The following is a 26912-nucleotide window of genomic DNA, read 5'->3' as shown; positions in this document are numbered from 1 at the left end:
AAAATGCATTTATAGTATTTAGATGGGGACTACTTCCTCAAGACCCACAAGACCTTGATTAGACCAAGGCCAGGGCTCTATATTAGTATCGGTGACGTATTCTGGCCAAGGTTAACAGGCAATGTAATAGGAAGCCACTTCTACACGGCTTGGTGTGTCATTAAAAAGTGGAAGATTGGGATAAAACATCATATCCTGAGGCTCAGCAGTAAGGATCATGGCACAGAGGGCATGGCGCGGCCCTAAATTAGGCCCAGGGAACTGTTGAAGATAAATATTCCCCTGATAAGTACCACTGACCCTTCAAAGTATATGTTAACATGGGGACCTTTCTTCTTAAGGAAATTATTAAAGTCTCTATATTTTGAAGACATAATCTTCCAATTAACAAGATTAATTATAGATACCTCCTTAATATAAATAATTTAACTAAAACTGAAACACCATAATTTGTGTCTGTTTTCAATCTGGTTAATGCAAGCAAAGCTTCAGAGGAAGATATTGCTAAGCTGTTCTAAGGATGTGTTACATATGTTTGATTAGGAGGACTGTTACTTTGGCACAAGAATCATCGTATGCACAATTGTGGAAGATGAAAGGTCAGTTTATGTAGCTGAGGGAAACAATGAGTAAATGATTAAATTATCTTTCCAGTAAATATTGTCAAGAAAATGTTGATGAATAACATAAGCAGTGAGATAAAAATCGCAGAAATCATTCAATTATAGCAAATGAGCTATCTACACAGAAACGTATTTAGTCTTTTGCATTTTGTACATTGTTTTAATATAATGTTGCTAGGCACACATGTGCATAATTGTACATTTAAAAAAATACTCTATAAACATGACTATTTAGGATAAAAATATATAATACCGTTTAAAACGGTTTAAAACGTTATAAGAGAATTGCTGAAAGCACATATATGGCCATCTGCTTTTTTAACTTAAGTTTAGATCCAGATCAAATATGAAAGTCGTTCATGTCTTATTATTGATAAACAGCAATAAGTCATTTAAAAAGCTTTAACATCTTCTTTAAGTTTATTTTTCATGTGATCACTTATTCTGGAATTACACGATCGATATCAAGAACAACCACAAAAAAAATTGCAGTAGTCTAGATTATGTAGCCGCAAGCATTTGCTAAGCACGAACTTAAAAGAATTCTGTTATTTAAACATAAAATATGTTTGCTTGACTAACAATTTATAACCCAAACCTTAAACCAATAGAATATTAATGGTTTAAACACAAGAGAACATTTAACACTGGAAAACGAAGAAAAACTTCACAGGACTTTTAAATTCTAAAACACTGAGCTTTATTTCCCGAGTGAGTGATGAATGGTTTTGTTCTTCAAAAAAAAACTCTGTGTCCATGAGAAGTTGTGGTCTCTTTTTTAATCCAGTAGTTGTAACTGGTATTCTCTTAATTACCTAACACATTTTGACTTATGCTTCTTCTTTTATTGGCACCAGTTTTATTAAGTCAATGAAAGCAAATCAATATAACACAAATATGCTGAAAATAATACCGTATTTGCTCGATTATAAGACGACCCTGATTATAAGACGACCCCCCAAAATCTGAATATTAACTTAGGAAAAAAAGAAAAAGCCTGAATATAAGACGACCCTAAAGGAAAAAAGTTTTACCAGTAAATGTTAATTCATGTAAACTATTTTTTTTAATAAAAGCTATGATTGAGAAAAATATTTTTTTTGTTTTTATTTCCTTGTATTTTCCAACCTGCCCCCAGTTACGCACATCTGCCCCCAGGCTTGCCACACCAATATGGCACTGTGGCCCATGATATGCCTTTTAACCCTCTATATGCCACTGTGCCCCATGGTATGCCTTTTGACCCCCTATGTGCCACTCTGCCTCCAGAAATGCCTTATACCCCTATATCCCATTCTGGCATTTAGGGGGTTAAAATGCATATTATGGGGCAGAGTGGCATATAGGGAGGTATAAGGCATTCCAGGAGGCAGAGTGGCATTAAGGGAGTTAAAAGGCATTATATAGAGCACTCTGCCTCCAGAAATGCCTTATACCCCTATATGCCACTCTGGCATTTAGGGGGTTAAAAGGCATATTATGGGGCAGAGTGGCATATAGGGAGGTATAAGGCATTTCAGGAGGCAGAGTGCTCTATTAAATGCCCCCTTAACGCCACTCTGCCTCCTGAAATGCCTTATACCTCCCTATATGCCACTCTGCCCCATAATATGCCTTTTAACCCCCTAAGTGCCAGAGTGGCATATAGGGGTGTAAGGCATTCCAGAAATGCCCTACACACACACACACACACACACACACACACACTTACTTACTTACCGGTGCTTCCAATTTCCTGCTGTATTGCCGGGGCAGCGGGTTGACGTCTCATTCCGCGGCAGCCGGGAGGAGGTGGAGTTGGCAGCGGGGGTTTGTATGCGTCCGTCGCAAATACCTTCCCCGGCTGTCAGCGATCAGGAACTCTGGAACTCTGATCTCTGACAGTCGGGGAAGGTATTTGCGACGGACGCATACAAACCCCCGCTGCCAACTTCACCTCCGGAAGCACCGGTAAGTGCGTGCGTGCGTGCGTGCGTGCGGGGGGGGGGCGACGATAGGAGGATCCAGGTCCCCTGCAGCGGTGCGGGGGATCTGGATCTTAGTCTCCTAATCAGACCTCTATTTGAGGTCTGATTAGAAGACGACCCCGATTATAAGACGAGGGGTATTTTTCAGAGCATTTGCTCTGAAAAAAACCTCGTCTTATAATCGAGCAAATACGGTATTTGTCTTTGTCAGAATTGTTCCAAAGTACACACCAAAGATTTGTTTTATATTGCACAGAAGATGGTGGACCTTTGGTCAAGACGAGGTAAACAGTGGTTGCATGATATAATTCAACACATGACTTTGGTCTACTGCCACCAAGATTTTCAAAAATGTATTTTTTCATATTTAGGACCATTAATCTCTTTGTGTGAGGTCCGTTGATGAAGAACTATCAAGCTATCCCAGAAGACAGACACACAAACAAGGAATGTCTGCAAGCGCAGGCCAAATCTATTGAAATGACCTTATTATTAACCTTCAGTGTGCATTCTAGAGATGATTTAACTCCTTGAGAGACAGCAACGTAGACAATGCAATAGTTATGGTTAATCCAAACAATTATGATGTCAGTTTAAAGTTTTATAATTGCAGTTGGCACGTTAAGCCTTTAACAAGTTTCCGTCATGAACATTGATACTGCCAAATGAAAAAATGTGAAATTAAATAATAACGAACAACTCAAATTGCTTTTTGGGTGGATGAAGTCCTAAAACTTTCAATATTTTATTTCCCAAAGGCTCTTGAGACACCGTGATAATGCATGATCTTAAGGTGACCTGTCAGGCATTATAGTTTCATAAGACGCAGGGAAGGATAGAGTAAGAATTTTGGGCTGGCTAGATGAATTCCACAATGGCACAGAACACATAATCATAGTTCACAATCAGAACTAAACATTCTGAACAGCTGCACGTCTATTATTTTGGAGAGAGCACAAATCAAAAAGAAAGTATTGGAATCTCACCACAAACATGTTGTCAAATAGTTTATTTCACAAAAGTAAATAAACTACTCCAGAAGCAAATGGTCTGAATATTTATTTTTAAAGCATAACCATGGTGCATTGTATAATGTATCAGCAAATTCTGTCACATGCTTATATACAGGGTTGCAAGATCCAATGTCATATGTATAGATATATACAGTACATATATACAATTCCTATTGACCTGCTGTAAGGTGCCCTTTACAGCTTCTGGTTACTGTGTTTTATGCCTGTCTTGTGTTAGTCTATAAAGTATAGGAAGGTTAGACAGATATTTAAACAGGATGCAGATCCATGTCTTTAAGGACACTTTCAGGAGAATGACCGCTAAATGCTTATTCAAGGCTTTTAAATATTTAGTGCCTTTCAATATGTAAACAAATGCAGTGGTCTCCATATCAAAATTATTATTCATTTGTAAAAACCTTTGTTAAATCTGTACATCAATATTAGCTGAAAGTAAAATCGGTTTGAAGTGCAACATATGTCTACAATGCTGAATTGTAATACCTTTAAAACCTTCTAAGAAGCCTGAACATGTCCTGGACACCAATGATATTGAGTATATGATTTAGATTGTATTATGTTGTATTAATACTGGCCCTTTTATTTCCTATGAGGCTTTATTGTATTTAAAAAAAAAGTTAGCATACTGTTCTATAGGTAAATGTGCTGGAGTTAATATATGCAAGGAGAAAACAAGTCATTTATGTAATAAGTTAATCATTATTTTTCATCACCATATTTGCTTGAAAATAAGACAAGTTTTTAAAAATACCCCTCGTCTTATATTCGAGGTTGTTTGACTATAAGACTAAGATCCAAATCCCCCGCAGCACTGCAGGGGACCTGGATCCTCCTCTCTGGCAGCCGGTGAACGTCTGTGCGATGCACGCAGACAACCTCCACTGCTGCCCAGGCACTACTGCCGGGGCTTCAGTCACGGAGCACCGGCGTGACATGACCTTCCAGCGCTCCATCATAGAAGCCCTGCGGAAGTCCCCGGCAGCAGAGGTTGTCTATGCGCATCGCACAGACATCCACCGGGTGCCTCCACTGGACACCAAGGACATACTAGACACACTCTAAAGGGTCCACTGCATCACAGCAAAGGTTAGCTTCTGACACCAACGCCCACATCACCACCACAGGGAAGAAACCCCTATGTTTCATAACTTATGTATTAACCTAATCAAACTGAACAAACAACTTCTTGGTTAGAATCACAAAAACATACAAACATAAAAACGACATATTGTTTCCCCATCAGTTTAAACCCCTGAGGAATGTGGCATGTGCCCTAACAAAAGAATAGTTACAGAAATAAATTCTGGAAACTGTACCTTATAAAAAACAAAATTACAATACAGTACAAGGCCAAAGAGTTCGGGGCTCTGGAGCACTTATACAAACAGGGCCCCTCCTTTCTGCACCCAACTATTTTTTCACGTCAGCACAAATGAAATATAAATAACACTAAGGGGTCAAAAAACTAGGCACTTAAGCTTAAGCTGCTCTAAACTTGTCTGGCGGCTGCAGTCCTCTCACTAGCAGGGCACATCCTGTTCAGCCTGTGACTGGGCACACAATTCAATGTAAAATGGAGGGAAAACAGACAGGCAGGGCAGTGAAGCATGGGTGCCCTGGAGCAGTAGTTCCATGTGTCCCTTGGTTCATCTGGCCCTGAGTACATAGTTATTTCCAAAGACTGATAGGGTTGCTTTTGATGAATCACAAGAAAGAAATGTCCACACGGTCTCGCAATATAGGTAAAATGTTTTTTTGCTAGAAGGCAATGTTTTCTTGAAAGTTACAATGTTAACTTTAAAGTTGCTTTAGAGGTCTACAAATACTGAAGCCCACTGGAGCCAGAATGGACTAGAGTGGGCCCTGACAGAGTGCTGAGTAGGGCTAGGATATGGCGGGAATTGTGGAATTTAGGGGAGGAGTTTTGGTAGGAGGATATTTAAGGTTGGTGGTCACAGGGGTAAGAAGCCATGTAGTTTAACCTTACCTGATGCTGTTTGTCCCACTCTCCCTCCCGTTATCTGGTTGGGTTTTTGGGGTGGTGTCGGGGGCGATAGCTTGCCAGGCATCCAAGGGGTTTTATTTAATTGGGTAACTTAACTGAACCTGGCCTGTGGGTCAAAGCTACATCTGTCAAGTATAACTGACCCTCACCTATGCCCAATGTACCTAAATTGTGTTGAAATTAGTTCAAGCTATTACCTTTTCAACATCAATCACAACTTTACCAATTTAAACACTTGAGTCCTTTAATGTTCCGATTCCACTGTTTTTTTTTCTGTAACAGCTGCTAAATGTATGGTATTTCTGTTAAAATAGCAATGTTAAAAAAGTATTACATTTAAAGTCTTAATACTAACTTGCAAAACCCTTATTCATTTTAACTCCTATAAAGCTGACACTATCTATAAATATGGAATACTATCATACTATCCTCTACATTATGCTTCTCGAGCTTTCCAAGTAACAATGTCCTAATAATTCTCTATGCAGGTCGCTGCTGTGTAATTATATAAGGGTTTTTCAACATTCATACATTTTTGCCACAGGACTTACAGAAAATGTCATACTTTAGTGTATTGTATACCCTACAGTGTTAATGCAGTTAGACGCTGCCAGTAACCTGACAACATTAGTATTATTTAACTATGCAAAAACCAGTCTTGACTTGCATTAGATGTTCCTGGACACTAGCCCAATGTAACGAGAATTACCTATACAACTCATCCTTATTGTCATCATACTTTCCTATTGTTGCCTTTGAGACACTAATCGCTGAACATTTCCTTCTTCTGTCAGACGTTATTTTAGGCTTAAAATGTTTGTTCATGCCTTGAAAAACAGCTCCTTCTGGATGCATACCAGGGCGCTTAATAAGAAACCATGACTCTAAATCAATCTTCTACATTTTATTACTTCTCATGTACATTGTGCCAGCACCACAGTGTAAACGGGCCAGCTGAGAAGATCAGTGATCTCCCTTAAAAACTGGTTCATTGAGCAGCGGCATGGTGGAGGGCCAGATCACCAAAGAGGGCAATCTGTTCCCGGTTTTGCTGTAGGGGGACTGCTACCAACCTGGACCTTCGGGCCTAGACCAGAATATGTCGCTGCCTGAAAGTTTGAATTTCTTAGACACCCTAAATTAGTATATTAAAGGCTACATTCTGAAAGGTTATAATAGGAAACACACGTAATTACATTAAATCTAATTAAATCTAATCTAATTGCATAAGATCATAATTGCCTATCAAATATGCTGTGATATCTGGACGCCACTTTATAAATTACAATCAGGGACATACTTACAGTATTTGACACCTGGGGCAGATCTTATATTTGGCACCCCTACACACAAACCACCCACACTTTCACTCACTTCCCACGTGCTCCCCAGGTGCCAATCATCGGGGGATTGCTACACTGGCACAGAGAGGGGCCGAGTCTCCTGGAGCTTTACTCTCAATGTTTCCATACTTTCTCCACTGACTGTTCCTGTGTCCCTGTTTCCTTTCACGCAGCTCCACTTCTTCTCTTGCATCTTCTTGTTATTATGTCTTTTTTTTTTTTCTTCGTGAACCAAGCCTCCAGACGCACTACTTCTGCAAAAGGGCAGAGGCACACTTTCCCCCCGATTGGAGGAAGGGGGAAGTGATTGTCTCCGTGACTCCGCTCTTTTGCGGAAATACTCTGAGAGGTCAGAAAGATGGATTCACAGAATAAGAGAAGCTTTTCTGCACCTCTCTTTCTCCGAAAATCTATCTGCATTATTCTAACCTTTGAGAGTACTTGCGCAAAAGGACACCGCCATAGGACAGCTTCTCCCCTGTTTCTCTGGGAGAGGATCTGCTCTCACCCTATTACAGAAGTACTACAGGAGAAGTGGATGAAGAAAGAAGAGAAATGGGGCTGCGGAAAAGGAGACACGGACACAGATTCGGCCAGTGGGGAAAGTAGGAAGACATTGAGAGTAAAGGAATTTCCGAGATACTTGGGACCCCCCCCTAAGTACACGCCACTGGAAACAAAATGAGTCCCTGATACAGATGTACCCATCGGTTAGCAGCATAGCTTCCCATTGTGAACCATCATCATCATGGTCATTGAATATACCATTGTTGCTGCAGGTTAATCATACTTTTACAATGAACACAGAGAATCTACTCTGGTATAATTTTATCTGCTTTTGTAACGTATTTCAAATGACGAAGCACAATTGTTTTCCTATAGCTCAACTTTGTTGTCCAATGTTTGGCTAAAGCCTTATATTTCTAGCCTAAGTGTTGTTTCTCATTTTCAAATTGTAAATCTCTTATCAATTCCTAAATCCCTCTGAAATGTTGCACTAAGAGTATATGTCCTGCTTTATATAACTATTCATTTATACGTTATGCCAAAATCCATTTGAGATTTCTTTGATCTTTTGAGCTTGATGTCTGCCTGTGAAATCACATCTGTTTATTGTTGATTTTAGCTTTCTCTTGTAGCAATACATTAGAAACTTCATATTTATGCTTTCATTACTCCAATAAGGAATTCATTTTGGTGTCTTGATTTTTCAGTAGTGACATGTATTATTGGCTGTTTTATTAAGTTAACAAGGCCCAAGTAATGCAGAATAATGGGCATTTTGCCATTAGAAACATTTGCTTCAACACAATAACTCAAAGGTGATTTATCATAGTAATGTTGCCAAGAACACATATCACTACTGTAACTTCTAACATCTTGAAATCATAAATGAACCAAATGAAAGTATCGAAAGGTAAAATCTTGCTTAAAATGTCTTTTTTTTCTCTTTAATGCAAGAACGTAAAAATGTTCAGTTTAAGTTTAAGAAAGTATCCGTTTTATTCAACATTATTGTGAAATATTAAATAATTAAACAATAAATAATAAATAATTGATGGAAGACATAATAATAATAATAACAATAATCTCTATAACTTCCCATCTTCCACACATAACCAAATAGCATTTATAATAGCATAGATTACAGATGCTGCCTTTTTATAGAGTTCCAGAAATTGTGTAATATATCAAATAAACATAGGAACTGAAATGGATAAATAAAAATGACCTTCTGTGAAGTTGTGTGGATATTTTAATTCTATTTGTTTTCTTTTTGCGATTGTGAAAATGTGTATTAGAAGGTCCTAGATTGATATGTTTTGCATTGAAGGATGCACATGGGATGCTTCCCATGTGTGTGTAATGTAGCAGAGTCATTCCTGGTATTGTCCCAATGTATCTACTGCGCCCATATTTTGGATGACCTCAGGTTAACTTTGTAGAAAGTGCTGAACATGCGTAACAGTACCTTTAAAGGGGAAGTAAGAAGATGTGTGTTGGATTTCACCATAATATACAATTTGAAATATCACAATAAACACATTTCAAATATTAAATATATATGTAGAGTTATTTGTACCTTTTCTTAATGTTGAAAAACTCTTTTTGCAGGCAGAAAGTTTTTATTGCAGAAGCACAAGGTGCTACCACCTACTAATGAGAGGTATAGTGCCAAAGCCTGCTAACAGGTGTTCACTACAGAAACGTTTGACTAGCTGCTCATAAAATTAGCAGCCAGGAAAAGTTACATGTATGGTCTTATTTCATAAGGCACACAAGGCGATTTCATCATAGAAATCAGGCTGGCTAATATCCTCTTCCCAGTCACACTCATGCAAAGTTTTGTCCCCAGGCGACCAAATTGTGACTTAGGGCCCTCAAGGGTTTTTAATGAACAAATGAGAGTGTTTAAGCTAGCATTAATGACTAACTTATTTTAGTACAAAATTGTTTAAATTGATCCACAAAAATAGCATGTAAGTAGATCCAGTTTCACCTGTGTTCATCTTTACCCATTAAGATTGAAATCAGCATACATATAGGCTAACCTAGTCCTTAACTTGAAGAGGAACTTTTGTAGTCTTCACTAAGGGACCATGGAGGATGTCAGAGCTGAAAAATATAAATCTGACATTACGTTTATTTATTCAGCTCCAGTAGATTCTGTAAGTCTGCTACAATAGGGGAAAGTAAAAATATTTAACAAAGACAATTAAAAATGACAACATTAGAGGACACCGCTCTTGTGAGCTTATATGTTTAATTACTCAATAAACATATTTTAATATTGCTTATAACATGGCAAGTGATACATGGTTTTCAGTTGTGACAGTTCTCTTTTAACATAAGGGCCCCCATTGTGATGTATGCCCTTAATCATAGGTAAAATGACAGTCATGTTTATTTCTGATAGTATCTTAGTTAATTTTTTCTTGTATCTTACATTTATGCATCACCCACATCCAGAGGTGTATGTACCTTGGGCATTGTTTTCAATAAAAATATACAGCAGCAACTGTAACACCTGTTGATATGGGGAGTGCTAAGTCAGGGGCCATAGATGCATGGCACCTGGGGGCCCAGTAATCAAGGCGCCCAGTTTGGTCACATAATACACAGTCTGAGTTACGAGTGCAAGCAGAACCGAAGACAGGGCTCCCAATGAAATTGGAGGGAGGAAGGCAACCTGCAATGATAGTGGGAGAATGAGCGTATAATGTGTACTTGTGTGGTGTTAGCATGAATGTGTTACTTTTTGGCAGAAGAGTATGCATGTTCTAGTGTATGGTGTTAGCATGTGTGAGTATATGGTGTTAGCACATGGGTGTGCATGTTAATATTTGGCATTGTGTTTGTGTCAGCATATGGTATTTGTTGGGTATTAGAGTATCAGAGTGTTCTACAGTTCTTATATGTAGTTTGTCTTTTAAAGTACTTGTTTACACAAAAAATCCATCAATAGGTGTATTGTTCACGTTTTACAGCATTTGATTCTATTACCTGTCATGTGTATGGATTCGTTATACATTTTATTGGCCTATTTAGATAAATATGTAATCACTTGAGCTTTTGGGACCTTGGGGATCACGTCTTCAGATGGAATCCCTTCAGCTAAAATGGCAATATTCACTGTTCTATATCCCAATAGTCTCAGTCAACAAGAATTATTCTGCAGAATCCTCCCATGCATTAGCGAAAGGGACGCAACAGAAATTTAAGGGGCCTTCTCAGCGATCATATGCAATAAAAATCATCATAAAGATCATGTTTAGAAACTAAGCCACAAGTGAACATATTTTCATATATTTTGTGTTCCTTTGTGTAGCATGTAATATAAAATCGACAGTTTTTTGTTTCTAAAATTACTGTTATTTATCACTTATTTTAGCAAGAAATCAGTTAAAATTTCTCACCGCTATAAAACGTACTTTCTGCAGAAAGGTTTTCATCTCCGCAGAAGCACAATTTTACAGAAACTTGTTTTCGTAGATATAAGAAGGGAACTTAAATGTAATTACCAAATAAAAATGTTAAATGATTTAACCTGACTTTTATCAAACATGATGTAATTCAATGCCTTGTGGTAAAACACAGAAACAAACGAAAATGTCTGTTATTCCAGGTGCTGCCATCTGAGAAACAAGGCACAGGGGGACCAAAAAAAATGTGTTTCAGTTTAGATGTGAGAGCTTCATAACATATATGTAATTAGTTTTATTAAGTATTTTCCTCATTGCAAGTGTAACAGCTATTTATGGCTTCTCGTTAGGCATCAGTATTTCCATGAAAGCATTCAAACAACTCGCACTAAATGACAATCCCCTCTGCAGCATGTTAAATAAACAAATACATAAAAGCATTATTATTTAGGTATATAAAGCATGCGCGTTGGTTTTAAAGGGGAAGTCCCACTTAAAAACAAATATTTTTAGAGCATTAAATAGAATGCCGTGTACAGTAATATAGTTTAACATTGAAGAAAGCTTGGGGTTTTATGTCATTCTGTCCCATTAAACTTCTTTATACAGACCTAGAGGCAGTCATTGTTATTATTCATGTGATACTTTGGGTGTTCGGACATCAAACTAAAGTGATTGTTGATGGCAAAGCTAATGAGGTCCTGCTTGTCCAATGAAACTATTTCCTCTTTATTAGTCAAAGTGTTAGGCCGGGTGATTAAGACTGAGATATTCTATTGCTTGCCACAAGGCAACAAGGCAAAAGACCGTTTGTCTCATAGATTGGGCTAAGATAATGCAGTTAGAACACATACAGATGCTAAAATGAAGCTGGCTGAAAACAGGATATTAAGGAAAGACTAAAAACTAGAACAGCACAATATTTTTGAATACTGATTTTTAATCCGATGCTAGTAATGGAAATGGCCCTTCAAATAATTATATCGTGATGATAAGGAATGGTTATCACAAATTATATATTTTTGTTAACATATTGGAAAATGCATTACATTAAATGTTTACATGCAAAGAACATTTGTTAAAATAAATAATATATTTATGAAAGAAGATAAAATATCAAGGTTTTGTAAATGATGCTTGTTTGATTGGTTTATGTAACATTACCTTTCGGATTGTAATCAAAATATTTATTTTCTTTTTTGTACCGTATCTAAGTTCTGAGCGTTGTGGCAAAATAACAATCAGGCTTGCGCTAACCGATTGATTGTTAGATTGATTGGTTTATTGGAGAGCTGCTATTAGTTGGGCGATGGGAAACCCATCTATGTGATCCATTAACATAGCAGATCAGAACAACATAACTTTAACAAAGGATCACATAGAGGATCCAGATGCAATATAATGCAATATAATAAATGTTACTTCAAACACTTTAATGTTGACATACAACTAAAAGACACAAAAAAGACTTCTGGTAGTGGCCCAGTATGTTCAAATTGGAGCAGTCCAGGTGGAAATTCCCTACTTGATAGACAAGAGAGACAGAATCTGATACAATGATTCCGAACCCTTATCAATTCTTTCATATTACTGAATATCAAATGGTGCACAGAAATGTTGTTCTTTTTGATACTTTGTTAAAACATTGAAACTCAAAATTAGTTATTGTAAGGTAACAAAAAATGTCATAGGTTTTCAAACCCTGCGCTCTTGAAGCTCCTGTTTACACAGACGAATGAAATTTCCATAATGAGAACACAAATACTTTACCAATGACATCCACCTGTGAACCATTAAAGTTGCTGTAAACCCCCAGTGTTTAAGGGACATTTGTGAGGTTGTGAAGAAATATAAAGAGCAAAGAGCATTTTCAAGAAGTTAGATGAATAGATAAAGGGTAGAAAATCATATTCAAGTGTTTGGATATCCCAGTGAGCAAAGCCTGATCAACAATGAGGAAGCAGAAGCTGCATCACACCACTTACGTACTGACAAAAATGGTGGTCCATCCAAACTCATCAATTAAACAAGAAGGAGAAAAGTTACAGTAATTCACAATCAATTCCCTGATCTCAATTCCATTGAGAATCTGAGACACTTTTTGAAAATTTCCTACTAACAACATCCAATGAACGTGGAGCAAATCTAATAAGAAGAATGGACCAAAATTACTCCCAACACTGTTTGCAAAGCTGGTACATACTAACCCCAAAAGATTTTAAGCTGTTTTTACCATCTATATTTTTCTTAACAAAAACAAATTATGCAATTATTTATTTGAAGATTCAGTACTTTAAAATACAATATAATACAGTAATAAGTAATACAGTAATATACATTTTTTTGTAATAAATTAGAATACATTTACAAGGCATTGTGTATGACCAAATATTGCTTGGCCTGCCACTACATCTTATCTTAACCTGGCTGTATTGCTAACCATGGAGCTGATTATGTTGTACCAATGAACTCATTATTAATTGAATTGTTTACCTGTGTTTGAATATATCTTTTGAAGATCTAGTGCCTGTGTTGGAGACTTTTAATGATATAAGACTCAGGTCAAAGTTTGTGCTTCTGTCCTGTAAGTACATAGTTTCGCCTTCTTCTAAAAGCCATATTATATACTTTGCATATTTAAGATGAACATAAATCTCATTTGAACATTCATTATATATATATATATATGCACTTTTTTCTATACTAAGTCTAATTATAAAAGGCAGATTTATTTTTTATATGTTTGGGCAACAAAGTACAATCATTGCTGCTGAATACAATATTCCATGTATTATTTACCCAAATTAAATGCAATTTAACTAACTGTATGTTTAAAAAGAAATCACATGTGCTTTATAAAGGTAACGCAAATTCTAAATGAATACCAATGTACTGTAGCTACTAGAAATTTGCACTGCTGTCAGCAAGGTGATTACTAGGAAAGAATGATTAGACTAGAACAAAATCTCTTACGAAATGGATACATTTCACAAAACGAAGCTGCTAGCCATTACACGGTATTTTCAAAGGGACATTTCATAATATAAAGGAATGAGAAAAAAACTGTTTTGACATTCTATCAGGAATTAGGTTAAAATGTTATGGTTATTTACCAAGATATAAACACAGTGCTAGATCATTGACCACATCTGGTTCAAAAATGAACAATCATCACACACAATGAAATCAAAGACTACAAATATGCCAGTTCATTGCAAGTTCATTATAAACATTATTGTAATCTACTGGAATTCACTATTTGTAGTTTAAAATACGCTCAGATCAGCTTTGTCATGTTCACCTGCAATGCATGCCAATCCTATGTTGACTTGCATTACCATTTAAAGACTTAAACATTCAATTTGTATGAAATAAATCCTAATATTTTTCTACATTTAACTTAAGTGAGATCATGTCAGACTGTGATTGAAAAGAAGCCACCCATATTTTTGTACATTTTATGTTTTTGTTTTATTTCCATGCCTTGCCCAAGTTGTGTTAAATGTGAAGTCAAGCATTAGGACACTAAGGCTACCATCGGCTCAGACATCATAAAATATGACGTCAGAAAGTTTATAGTCTTGTTGCACTGATAGGAACGAAGTGAGCTGTAAGCAATTGTTGTATGGAAAAAGGCCAAAATGGGCAGAGTGTGAACATGAGTGGGCTACCTGAAGGAATGGCTCTCTAGACAACTGTATAGTTTATATTATGGATGATTTTGACTGTTTACGAATCTAACAAGGACAATGGGCGGTCCCTAAACCCATTGAAAACAATGCATTTTGAGCCCGTACATGTGCGGGCTTTGTCATTAAGGGGTTATACAAGCCTATAAGATGCAGGGGACAACTAAATAGTGAAATGACTGTGCACGTGGAACATACCTTGTAATGACAACTTTCCCAGCTGTAGATCAGTGACAGTAGCAAATTTGAAGCACCATGGATGCTATAGTATATAATAGGCTTTTATTGAACCCCACTTTGGAAAGTAATTGAGAAAGTAGTTGCAAATCAGCTATTGGGAAACACAACCTTTACTGGTACATTTTAGGAAAATTCATGGTGCTAAGAAAAGCTAAATTTTGTGCCCTGACCTTCTCATGTCAAAGATAAGAATTTTACATCTTCTTTTAATCCTTCAGGTTTATTGAGTAGCAACTTTATTTTAAAAAGCAATTAACAACTATGTAGAATTGGTATTGCAGTTTTTATATGTTCTACACTTTCCTTGTTGTGGATTGTAACTGTCAATAACATATAGCGTAGCCAAGCTTAAAGGAAGAGTCTAGTTATAATAATAAGTAATAATAAGTTCTATTATGAAAGAGCGTATGATGTCAGGAGTGTCTCTAGAAGAATGGAATTACCACATATATTGGTCACACTTTTATTTGCAAAATATGTATTTTATTTCATAGATATTATTAGTACACGGCAGATAAAACATGCTTTTATTTATCTATTAAAGTACTCAGTGAGGACTTTCATATGAATTCTTTAAAGAAAAAACACTTATTGGGGATAGAAGCTACAGCCACAGAGCTGCAACTGCCCTCACCATGCCTTTAACAGCCAATCCAATGCAGGAAAGCACTCCCATTGAAATATAGATTATAGACAATACCGTATTTGCTCGATTATAAGACGACCCTGATTATAAGACGACCCCCCAAAATCTAAATATTAATTAAGGAAAAAAAACAAAAAGCCTGAATATAAGACTACCCTATAGGAAAAAAGTTTTACTAGTAAATATTAATTCATGTAAACTAATTTTCATATTTAATAAAAGCTATGATTGAGAAAAATATATTTTTTATTTCCTTTTATTTGCCAACCTGCCCCCCCCAGTTATGCACATCTGCCCCCAGGCTTGCCACTCTGCCACCAGAAATGCCTTATACCCCCCTATTTGCCACTCTGCCCCATGATGTGCCTTTTAACCCCCTATATCCCCCTCTGCCCCATGATATGCCTTATACCCCTATATGCCACTCTGGCATATAGGGGGTTAAAAGGCATATCATGGGGCTGAGTGGCATATAGGGGGTTAAAATGCATTTCTGGAGATATATATATACTGCTAACAGCAATCACACTCCTATCAAGCCAAGGCAGCCAGTACATGCTGGAACCTGGGGATGTTAGAAGTGTGATTACAGCCTCCCTATGCCATGCTACCACCCCCCTTACACATCCATGCTATCACACACACACTCATTCACAAACATTTAAATACTCATTCATTCCATTAATCACACACACACACACGCTCAAACCCCCCACCCCCTTACCTGAATTGCAGATCTCCCACTCGAAGACTTCTGCAGGGGCCCGGCTGTGCGAGCAACTTCTCTGGCCCTGCCCCCAGAGGAAGGAGGGGGAGGTAGAGTTATGTGAGGACTGTGCTAGCTTCCTGTTTCCTGCTGCTAATAGCAGAGACGCTGCTCGCGATCAAAGAACGGTAAGCAGCACGGCCGAAGCAGAATGAGGTCTGATTAGAAGACGACCTCAATTATAAGACGAGGGGTATTTTTCAGAGCATTTGCTCTGGAAAAAACCTCATCTTATAATCGAGCAAATACGGTTTTCCCTACCATACTGTCCAGTTGTGTTGTTAAAATTCTATCAACTTGCTCACTGCAAAACATAGTGATCAGTGGCGTCTCCAGCTTTCATATTTAGGGGGGGCACATGGGGGGCCAGGGACCAAAGTAGGGGGGCCAATTATAAAACGGTACATATACACTATATATATATATATATATATATATATATACACATACACACACACACGTTAGGCAGTTATTTCTCATTCTTTAATATTAGCCCCTGCTGACAATATATATAAATATTAGACCCTGCTGCCGATATATAGAAATATTACACCCTGCTTCTGATATATATTAATATTAATCCCTGCTGCCGATATATATTGATATTAGTCCCTGCTGCGGATATATACTTATATTATACCCTGCTGCCGATATACATAAAAATTATACCCTGCTGCCGATATATATTAATATTTGACCCCGCTACCAGTATATATTAATATTAGCCACTACTGCCAATATATATTACCGTATTTGCTCGATTATAAGACGAGGTTTTTTTCAGAGCAAATGCTCTGAAAAATACCCCTCGTCTTATAATCGGGGTCGTCTTCTAATCAGACCTCAAATAGAGGTCTGATTAGGAGACTAAGATCCAGATCCCCCGCACCGCTGCAGGGGACCTGGATCCTCCTATCGTCGCCCCCCCCACACACACACACACACTTACCGGTGCTTCCGGAGGTGAAGTTGGCAGCGGGGGTTTGTATGCGTCCGTCGCAAATACCTTCCCCGACTGTCAGAGATCAGAGTTCAAGAGTTCCTGATTTCTGACAGCCGGGGAAGGTATTTGCGACGGACGCATACAAACCCCCGCTGCCAACTCCACCTCCTTCCGGCTGCCGCGGAATGAGACGTCAACCCGCTGCCCCGGCAATACAGCAGGAAATTGGAAGCACCGGTAAGTAAGTAAGTAAGTGTGTGTGTGTGTGTGTGTGTGTGTGTGTGTGTGTGTAGGGCATTTCTGGAATGCCTTACACCCCTATATGCCACTCTGGCATTTAGGGGGTTAAAAGGCATATTATGGGGCAGAGTGGCATATAGGGAGGTATAAGGCATTTCAGGAGGCAGAGTGGCGTTAAGGGGGCATTTAATAGTGCACTCTGCCTCCTGAAATGCCTTATACCTCCCTATATGCCACTCTACCCCATAATATGCCTTTTAACCCCCTAAATGCCAGAGTGGCATATAGGGGTATAAGGCATTTCTGGAGGCAGAGTGCTCTATATAATGCCTTTTAACTCCCTTAATGCCACTCTGCCTCCTGGAATGCCTTATACCTCCCTATATGCCACTCTGCCCCATAATATGCATTTTAACCCCCTAAATGCCAGAATGGGATATAGGGGTATAAGGCATTTCTGGAGGCAGAGTGGCACATAGGGGGTCAAAAGGCATACCATGGGGCACAGTGGCATATAGAGGGTTAAAAGGCATATCATGGGCCACAGTGCCATATTGGTGTGGCAAGCCTGGGGGCAGATGTGCGTAACTGGGGGACAGGTTGGAAAATACAAGAAATAAAAACAAAAAAAAAATATTTTTCTCAATCATAGCTTTTATTAAAATAAATAGTTTACATGAATTAACATTTACTGGTAAAACTTTTTTCCTTTAGGGTCGTCTTATATTCAGGCTTTTTCTTTTTTTCCTAAGTTAATATTCAGATTTTGGGGGGTCGTCTTATAATCAGGGTCGTCTTATAATCGAGCAAATACGGTATTAGTCCCTGCAGCCAATATATATTAATATTAGCCCCTGCTGCCGATATATATATATATATAAATACTAGACCCTGCTGCCAATATGAATATAAATACTAGACCCTGCTGCCAATAAATATTAATATTAGCCCCTGCTGCCAATATATGTTAATATCTCCATCTCCCTCCCTATCTATCCCCTCTCCCTCCCAATCTATCCTATCTATCCCCTCTCCCTCCCAATCTATCCTATCTACCCCCTCTCCCTCCCAATCTATCCTAACTACCTCCTCTCTCCCTCCCAATCTATCCCTATCTACCTCTTCTCACTTCCTATTTACCTCTTTCCACTCTCTAACCCCCTCCTAACTTTCTACCCTCACCCCCCCCTTGAAGTTCACTTACCTTGGGCTTGTAGAAGTCCAGCGGCAGGATCGCGAGGTCTCTGTCTTCCTGGTTCTGCCGCAGTGTGCGCGGCTTCATTGCTGAGCGCCGGATATGACATCATATACCGGCGTTCGGCTTGAAATGCCGGCACTGTGACCAAGGCAGAGGCCTCTCGGTCGCGGAGAAGAGTGAGAGGCGCCAAACGGTCACTGAGAACTTATTCCTCAGCGACCGCTCGGCGCCTCTCTCTCTCCTCCGGATCTATTAAAAAAAAAAAAAGACGGCGTTTCAATTGGGGGGGCACACCGGGGGGCACAGCATGATGTAGGGGGGGCAATGGCCCCTCTGGCCCCCCCTGCCGACGCCACTGATAGTGATACACAGAAAAATGCATATACTAGAACAGTAAGTGAATAAAGAAAGAATTATAATTTATCATGCAAACTAAACTAAGTTTACCCATTGTGTCTAAATTACTTCCAGTTTTCACAAGTTACAAAGCTTGGTCTAAAAGAGAGTAAACATTACTTTTTACTTTTCCTGTAGAAGATAAATGAGGGCTGCAAACTATCAGCTACTGATGTAACATTTTGTTTAACTTATGTGTATCCACCACAGGATATATGAGTGGGGTATGTGTCAGTCACCAAGATACAAAACAAAAAAACAAAATATAAACATTTCAGTTTAAGAGGTCACAGAGTGAGTTCCTGGGGTCAATAATTATAATCAGCTTCAACATCCTCACAGTAATGTAAAAAAAGAGAGTAATAAAGAAGAAAAATATTGCAAACAAAACCATAGCCTAAAGATTTCTCCATGCCAACTATAGAATACAACCTAAAACAAAAAGTTCTACTGTAGGGGCAGTTGTGTAAAACATATACTCTATCTTTCCATGTTATGTTTCCATGGCTAATGTTCTCCTCCTCACTACTTCCTTTTCCCGTCTACAAGACTTCACTCATGCTGCCCCATATCTTATTACATTACATTTCTCCATATGCACTTTAGCACTTTACATTGTAGGATAAATGTAAAATCACAAACAATAACAAACTGGTACAAAACGGACAAGAGGGTTCTGCTCTTGCGAGCATACAATGTGGTCTCTGGAACTTACTCCCACCGCCAGCCTTCATCCTCCCTCCCAACATTCCACAAAATCTCAAAACCCACTTCTTCAGAGAAGCATTCCATCTTTGTTGCTAAGACTTCCCTGTCACCAGTACCACCCCCACACTACCTCTCCCCTTTCTCCACACTTTATGTTTTCCTCGCCCCATTCCCTCTAGATTCTAACCGAGCACTGCCCTCTCTATCTAATGTATCTGTTTGTCGTAATCTGTCAAAACGAGTCTTGTGATGTCCACCGAATATTTATGTATTGTAAGAAGCGCTGTATAAATTGCTGGCAATATATACATAAAACAATAATAATAATAATACTAATAAGGTGAGTTTAGGATTTTCCTAATTGTAAATCTAATAGAAAAGGGCATCATCCTGAACGGAGAGAACACAAGATACACAAGTTCAAGTAGCTAGATTTTTGTTTTGAGTATTAATGGATATAGCCAAATCTGCTCCTTTATCCTTAATGTCTATAAAGCCTTGTTTCTGGATCTGCCTATAGCCTTGTCATCCTGGTATCAACTTCTCAAGTTGCCTTTAGGTTACCTACAGTATGTCCTCCCCAGTGCTTTATCTTGGCAGCACTTAACAGGGGGAAACACTACAAAGCCATCATGTGGACAGTGGAGAAACCAAAGCACAGACAGTGAAGTCTGATGATCTTCAAGTGTGGAATACTTTTTGTGAGCAGTGCCAGCACTGCTCAGTAACCTTTGTGGGGAATGCCCAATGGGGACAGAGTTGGCACTGGGAAGCTATTTGAGGGATGACACTGTTACGGTATATGGGGACAAAGATGGCACTGTTAAGCTGTGTTAGGACAAATAGGGCACTGTTAAGATGTGTGGGGATAAAAAATGGCATTGTTAAGCTTTTGGGGATAACTGGAACTGTTAAACTTTTTATGTGTAAATGTGGCATTGATAAGCTGCCTGAGAATAAAGATGACACTAGGACTCTGTATACAAAGATTGCACTGTTAAGCTGTTTGGGGACATAGATGGCACTAGTAACCTGTTTGGGGACAATATGTCACTGTTAAGCTGTGTGAGCACTGTTCAGCTGTTTGACGACAAAGATGACTCTGATAAGCTTTGTGGGTACGAAGATTGCACTGCTAATGTTTGTGGACAAATATGGCATTGTAAGCTTTTTGGGCACAAAAATATCACTGTTAAGCTGGGACAAGATGTCAGATACAAGTTGTTTGGGAACAAAGATGGCACTGGGAAGCTGTTTGGGAACAAAGAAAGCACTGTGAAGCTGTTTTAATACAAAGATGGCACTCTTAAGAAGTGTAGGAACAAAGATGGTACTGTTAAGCTGTTTGGAGACAAAGATGGCTCTCGGAAGCTGTTTGGGGACAAACATGGCACTGCTAAGCTGTTTGGGGGCAAATACACTGTCACACTTTAAGGGTCACACACACTGTCACTGTCACACACACACATCATGCTCACATCATGGACTGACCACGCGCTAATCCAACCGATTTGAGCATCTGTGATCTTTCTAGTATAGTTGACATGGATGACTGCTCTTCCTTATTTAAATTAATCCTTCTCTTAAATTAAATTAAACCATCTCTTAAAGTAATAGATAAAATATCTGAAATTGTGCACAAGGCAACAAAGTAGGTACTCGGTATCCACGCGCCATGCAGTATACAGAGAAGAAGAGATGGAGGTCAAAAAACATGGAAAAGAGGAGGGTAGGACCAAAATATATATAAAAATATATTCCACACGCATCTTTCATTGTAAACTCCACACTCTCTGTGTGTAAAGGCTGTTTACAGCCCGTATTTGTAGGAGGGGTCTTAAGGGGTATTTATATCCCCCTTTCACCATCCCCTCCTTCAGGGCATTACATCTGCATTCTTCCCACCCGCACCCACCCTCAGTTCACTTTCTGTGCTCTCCTCATTGTCTATATTCTCTCTCTTCTATCCCTCTTCCTTCTCCTTCCCGAGAGGTAGGGCACTTTCCTACCTACCTAAGGGGGCATTTTAGGGTCTAGGCACCTATCCAGACTCACTGGGCGTTTCATACATGTTTACACATATTCAGACCTGCTGGGCACTTTGTGGATATTTAACATCTATTCAGAACCACTGGGCGTTTTGTGCACGTTTTATCCCTACCACCAATATATACATATGTATGTCCAATATAAAATACAATAAAGAAATGTTCGCTAAATTAAACGTGTACTCAAAAAATGAAGAAAAAAACAAATGGGGCTCCCTAAATCAAACTAAAATACCTAAGGTCAACCATCCCTAACTGTTTAAAAATTCTATTGTTAACAATGCATGATAAAATATGATTCCCCGTACTAAAATTAGCGGGAAGTGTGCTGCGTTTATGGGACATATGGTTTATATTGGAACTAGCTTCATTATTCTTCACTTTGACAAAGCCATCCCATATCCAGAATGTTATTTGTTCAATTACTACCCTCTAACAAATAACAGTATACGGCCTTTCTGTTATATTGTTATTGTTATTAATATATATCAAGTTCGAAAGCTCTTGTTAATTTAGTATTATTTGCCAGGGTTTCACTTTGAAATATAACCTTTCATTTTAGCTGCAATTCTCTAACCAATAAGCCTTGAACATTTCAGCTTGAATTCTTTGCAAGAAAGGGCCTTTTGTGTGTTTTATATGTTCGAGTAAAATTGACAGTGACAGTATATTGGCAAGTTTTGCAAGGTTAAAACAATCTAGTTGTTATTACAAGTGTTTAAATATATTATTAAAAAGGAAACAATGCATTTTCTCAAACATTCTTTTGAAGAATCACAGCGGCAGCTTTGTGACTCATGTCTTTATCTCTTCCTTAACACTTTCATCCATCTTTTATCAGCATTTTTTTTTTCTTTGGAGGTTCATAATCAAATCGTATAGTCGTATAAATGGGATCTTCTTTGTTGATCAATGGCCATGTAGAGATGACCACACTTTACCATTAAAATTCCCAAACTCTTGGTATTCTAGTATTATTAGAATACACATATTCTTTGGTTAGTTTTGATTTCTTCTGCACAAAAATCAACAGATTCCCTCAGTAAATATGCGGGCCTTCTCGTCCAATATCAGTGCCTAACCTCACACATACTCTACTGGATGGATGGGCAAAAATTTCCCACAGAAACTCTCCAAAATCTTTTAGAAAGCCTTCCCAGTGGAGTGGAAGCTGTTACAGCAGCAAAGGGGGGACCAACTACATATTAATGTCTGTGTATTTAGAATGCGACGTCATCAAAGTCCCTGTTGGTGTAATGGTCAGGTGTCCCAATACTTTTGTTCATATAGTGTACCTACCCATTATAGAAGGTAGAAAGTGGGTGCTCACTTGGTAAGGATGCAGAGACACACATGAGCAAGGCTAGGCAGAGGAGACTTGGCCAAGTAATGGACAGAATCGAGATGGAGCGTTAGCAAAACCAAAGGCTTCTCACCAACATGGAGATTCAATTCACAATCCAAATGACATCAGCTCTTGGCGTCAGTGGGAAACGTGGAGAGTTTGTAGTTATGATTATTAACCAGACGATGGCTCAGCTAAAACAAGGCTATAATCTGCAGCTCTAAACACCAGATTTATACAAAGTGCATTTTCGGACACTTTCTCTGGCAAACACATAGAAAGTAAGTGTCAGCAATATATGATTATATAAGACTAAATCACATATTCCTACTATAACCAAGAGCGAGCCTTGATTACCTAGGTGTTACACACACCTGGGTACAAGATTGCTTTGGACTCTTCTTATTGGGGGTTTGTGACTACATTATTAACCACAAACCAGTGTCCCCTGATTTTATGTGAGGGAAGAATTTAGTGATACTTGAAAAAAGATTATTCTTTGGTTTTTTTTAACAATATATCATCTTAAAAACCTTGTTTCCAAAGTCTAAAAATATATATTACAGTGTAGTAAAATGAAATATAACTATGTGAAAACAGTTGCGTTGCTCAGTTCTCTAAATTGTACTTCATTCAGGTACTTTCACTACACAATGAAGAGTGTCATAGAAAAGGTCACTTTTCTTCTTCTTTCAGCCACAGTAACACAAGTGGCTGCTTTTTTTCTGATTTTGGATGGAGTTTAAGATTTCAAATACGACTGGACTCTTTTCTGATTGGAAAGTTTGATATGTATCATAGACTTTCCTGTCTTCCCTATCCAGGGCGAGTAAGATTGTAAAAAAAGTAAACTGAAAGGATCCATTCTTTTATTCAGCAATTAACCCCATTTGAGTAAATAATACTGTGTTGTGCAATAGAGCCTTTGCTGTTATGCACAGAGTTCCGAATCTGAAACGGCTTCAAAGACAAGCTCACAAAATGATGACAAGATGCTGCAGGAACAGCTTTTTATGTAGAATATAATGCATGGATTGTATTACATGGTACAGTAACAAATGGGATAAAGTTGTAATGATATAGCAGATAACGTGTCTGGAAGTACTTACCTGTGGAGAAACTCAATCTCACCAATTCTATCTTATAAAATGTTAAAACATGCTGTACAATTTAGAATGTTAAATATGAGAAAAGGCATTTTATGAATGTAAATGACATTGAAGAGAAATATAAACAGAAGGTTGGGTCACGAAAGCAAATAGTTCACTTATCGCCGAAAATACAATTGTAACTCTTTCTTTGGTTGTGAATGACATTTCCCAGTGTAAAAGCTTCAAATGAAAGGAGATCTAACAGAGCATTAAAGCCAGCAAAGGGCATCATTCACCAAATGGAAATGAAGACTAGAGGTTAAATGCTCTAATGAAAGGAACAGTCAAGGTCAAAGGCTTTTTGTGAACAATCTGTATTCAGATTTTCTATTGTCACAGTGATAACAGTAAAAACATTTCATCTGGGATGAAGATGTACTTTTGCAGTACTAAAAATAGTATTTATTTATATATGTTTTTGTGGACCGTAACAGTTGCTGATTTTTTATGGAATTTTAGATGTGCTTTTATAGAGAAACAATGAAGTGCGGCAACCTCTTACCACCAAAAAGTTACTTCATTTTAAATGTACTTTTGCTATTTAACATCTGGTCAAGGCGAGTCCAATTTTCCAAAAAACAAAACATATTACTTCTGATATAGTCACTGTTTCAGACTTTTAACACTCAAACAGTGATTTTTTTTTGCAGTAGAGAATAATGGTCTATAGTAGCATCCAGGACATACCTCATTTGGTGTCCGCTTCCTATTATTCTTTCAATTTTCTAATTACCTCACTATCAAAATGTACTATTATTACAAGCTTAGATACTCTTCATCTTATGCTGGTCCACTAAAAGATATTACAAATGCCTTTACTTATGAGATCAATGCATGTGAACATTTGGATCCAACTTAAGGACTTGGAAAACCCCCACATGGGGCTCAAACCCACAAGGATGCAAGGGGTTTTATGAAGAAGAAGATTTCCATCTTCCCGTCCCATGTCCCCAATCCCAGCATTAGGACTGCAATCGCTTTACTCAATGCCCCAAATGACTTCTCTTGGATACTGCAAAATAAACTGGACAAAGAACGTTTTACTAGTAAACATTTAGAGGCACGTTTTTAACAATCGAGAATAAAAAATAATAATCAAGACAACGAAAACAATTTCATAATGGAACTGTTGAATAAAAAGATAAAAACAGATTTGTAAGATCGGTGTATAAAAGAATATACCGTACTTTGTCATGTAGATCTGACAACCTTTATCCAAATGTTCGCCCCATAAAACATTCTGTAACCTTTGCATTTTCTATTTTAAAACCAATATGGATTTAATGCACATTCCATTATATTGTTTAATCAGATTTCAATCTCTTTCATATTGCTGCAAAATGGAGTTAAAGATTTGGAGAGATCCCCTGCTGTGTGCATACCTTTATTCCTTAATTGGATTACTACATTATTGGATTATTGTGATTGGTTTTGGGGAAATAAAATCAGAGACCTAGGTAATGTTTTTCAATGAGTAGCTGCCATGATCGAGATTCTAACATTACAATAACCTGACTTTTGACTTCACAAATAGATTCAATTTCAGCTCCCTTTGTTGAGAAATTCAAAGTAACCATGGAATCATTTAACCCCTTAATGACAAAGCCCGTACATGTACGGGCTCAAAATGCATTGTTTTCAATGGGTTTAGGGACCGCCCATTGTCCTTAAGGGGTTAAACATTCGTGGTTTAAAAAAAATGGCACGATACATCTGAAAAAATATTTACATTAAGTACCATTTTAGGTTGAAATTTTAATTGAATTTATTGAAAATGAAAACAAATAATTCATGCAAGAAAGAGTTTTGTGTGAAAATGGTAGCCATTTAAATGTTAAATATCAGCTATAACGGTCATTGTTCAGATCAGTGGTAATAAACATTTATCTTCACATGATAATACTAGTCATTATATTTTAACCATTACAGTTGTATATTTGAAATGAAAAAAACATCATTAGTAGTAGTAGTAGTAGTAGTAGTAGTAGTAGTAGTAGTAGTAGTAGTAGTAGTAGTAGTAGTAGTAGTAGTAGTAGTAGTAGTAGTAGTAGTAGTAGTAGTAGTAGTAGCAGTGGTAGTAGCATTATAGACAGCATGAAATTTACAATTAAGGACAAATTTCACAGAATGCTAGATAACACTTCAAGTTATAAGACATATATATATACTGTGGACACTACTGTTCAAATGTTTGGGGTCACTTAGAAATGTCTTTGGGTTTTAAAAGAAAAGCTAACTCTCATCACTCCTGTGTTCCAATGGCACATTGTGTTTGCTAATCCAAGTTTAAATTGAATTTTACAACTATGTTGCAGCTAGAAATTTTCCTTGTGCAATTTTTACAGATAATTAAAATATGTAAATAAATAATACATTGTATGTTATATATTATGTATTATATATATTTCATAATGTATTTTATATAGTTCAACATGCTTCGCGTATTAGCAGGGAATGGAATTTTTCTGCTTTACTTAAAGGCAATCATTTTTCTGAATTTCTCTGATGCCAGCTGGTTCAAATGCAGAACTTTAAGTACAAAAATTGTAATTAAAATAATTTTTATTCTGGTAAAGGGAATGAGAACGCTCAGCAATTTCCAAAGGTTTTATGGAATTTTGCAGTAACTTTATGATTTTAGATTGTT

This window comes from Spea bombifrons, chromosome 5 (assembly GCF_027358695.1).
Source record: "Spea bombifrons isolate aSpeBom1 chromosome 5, aSpeBom1.2.pri, whole genome shotgun sequence".
In the NCBI taxonomy this organism is placed as follows: domain Eukaryota; kingdom Metazoa; phylum Chordata; class Amphibia; order Anura; family Pelobatidae; genus Spea; species Spea bombifrons.
This window is presented reverse-complemented; position numbering follows the sequence as displayed.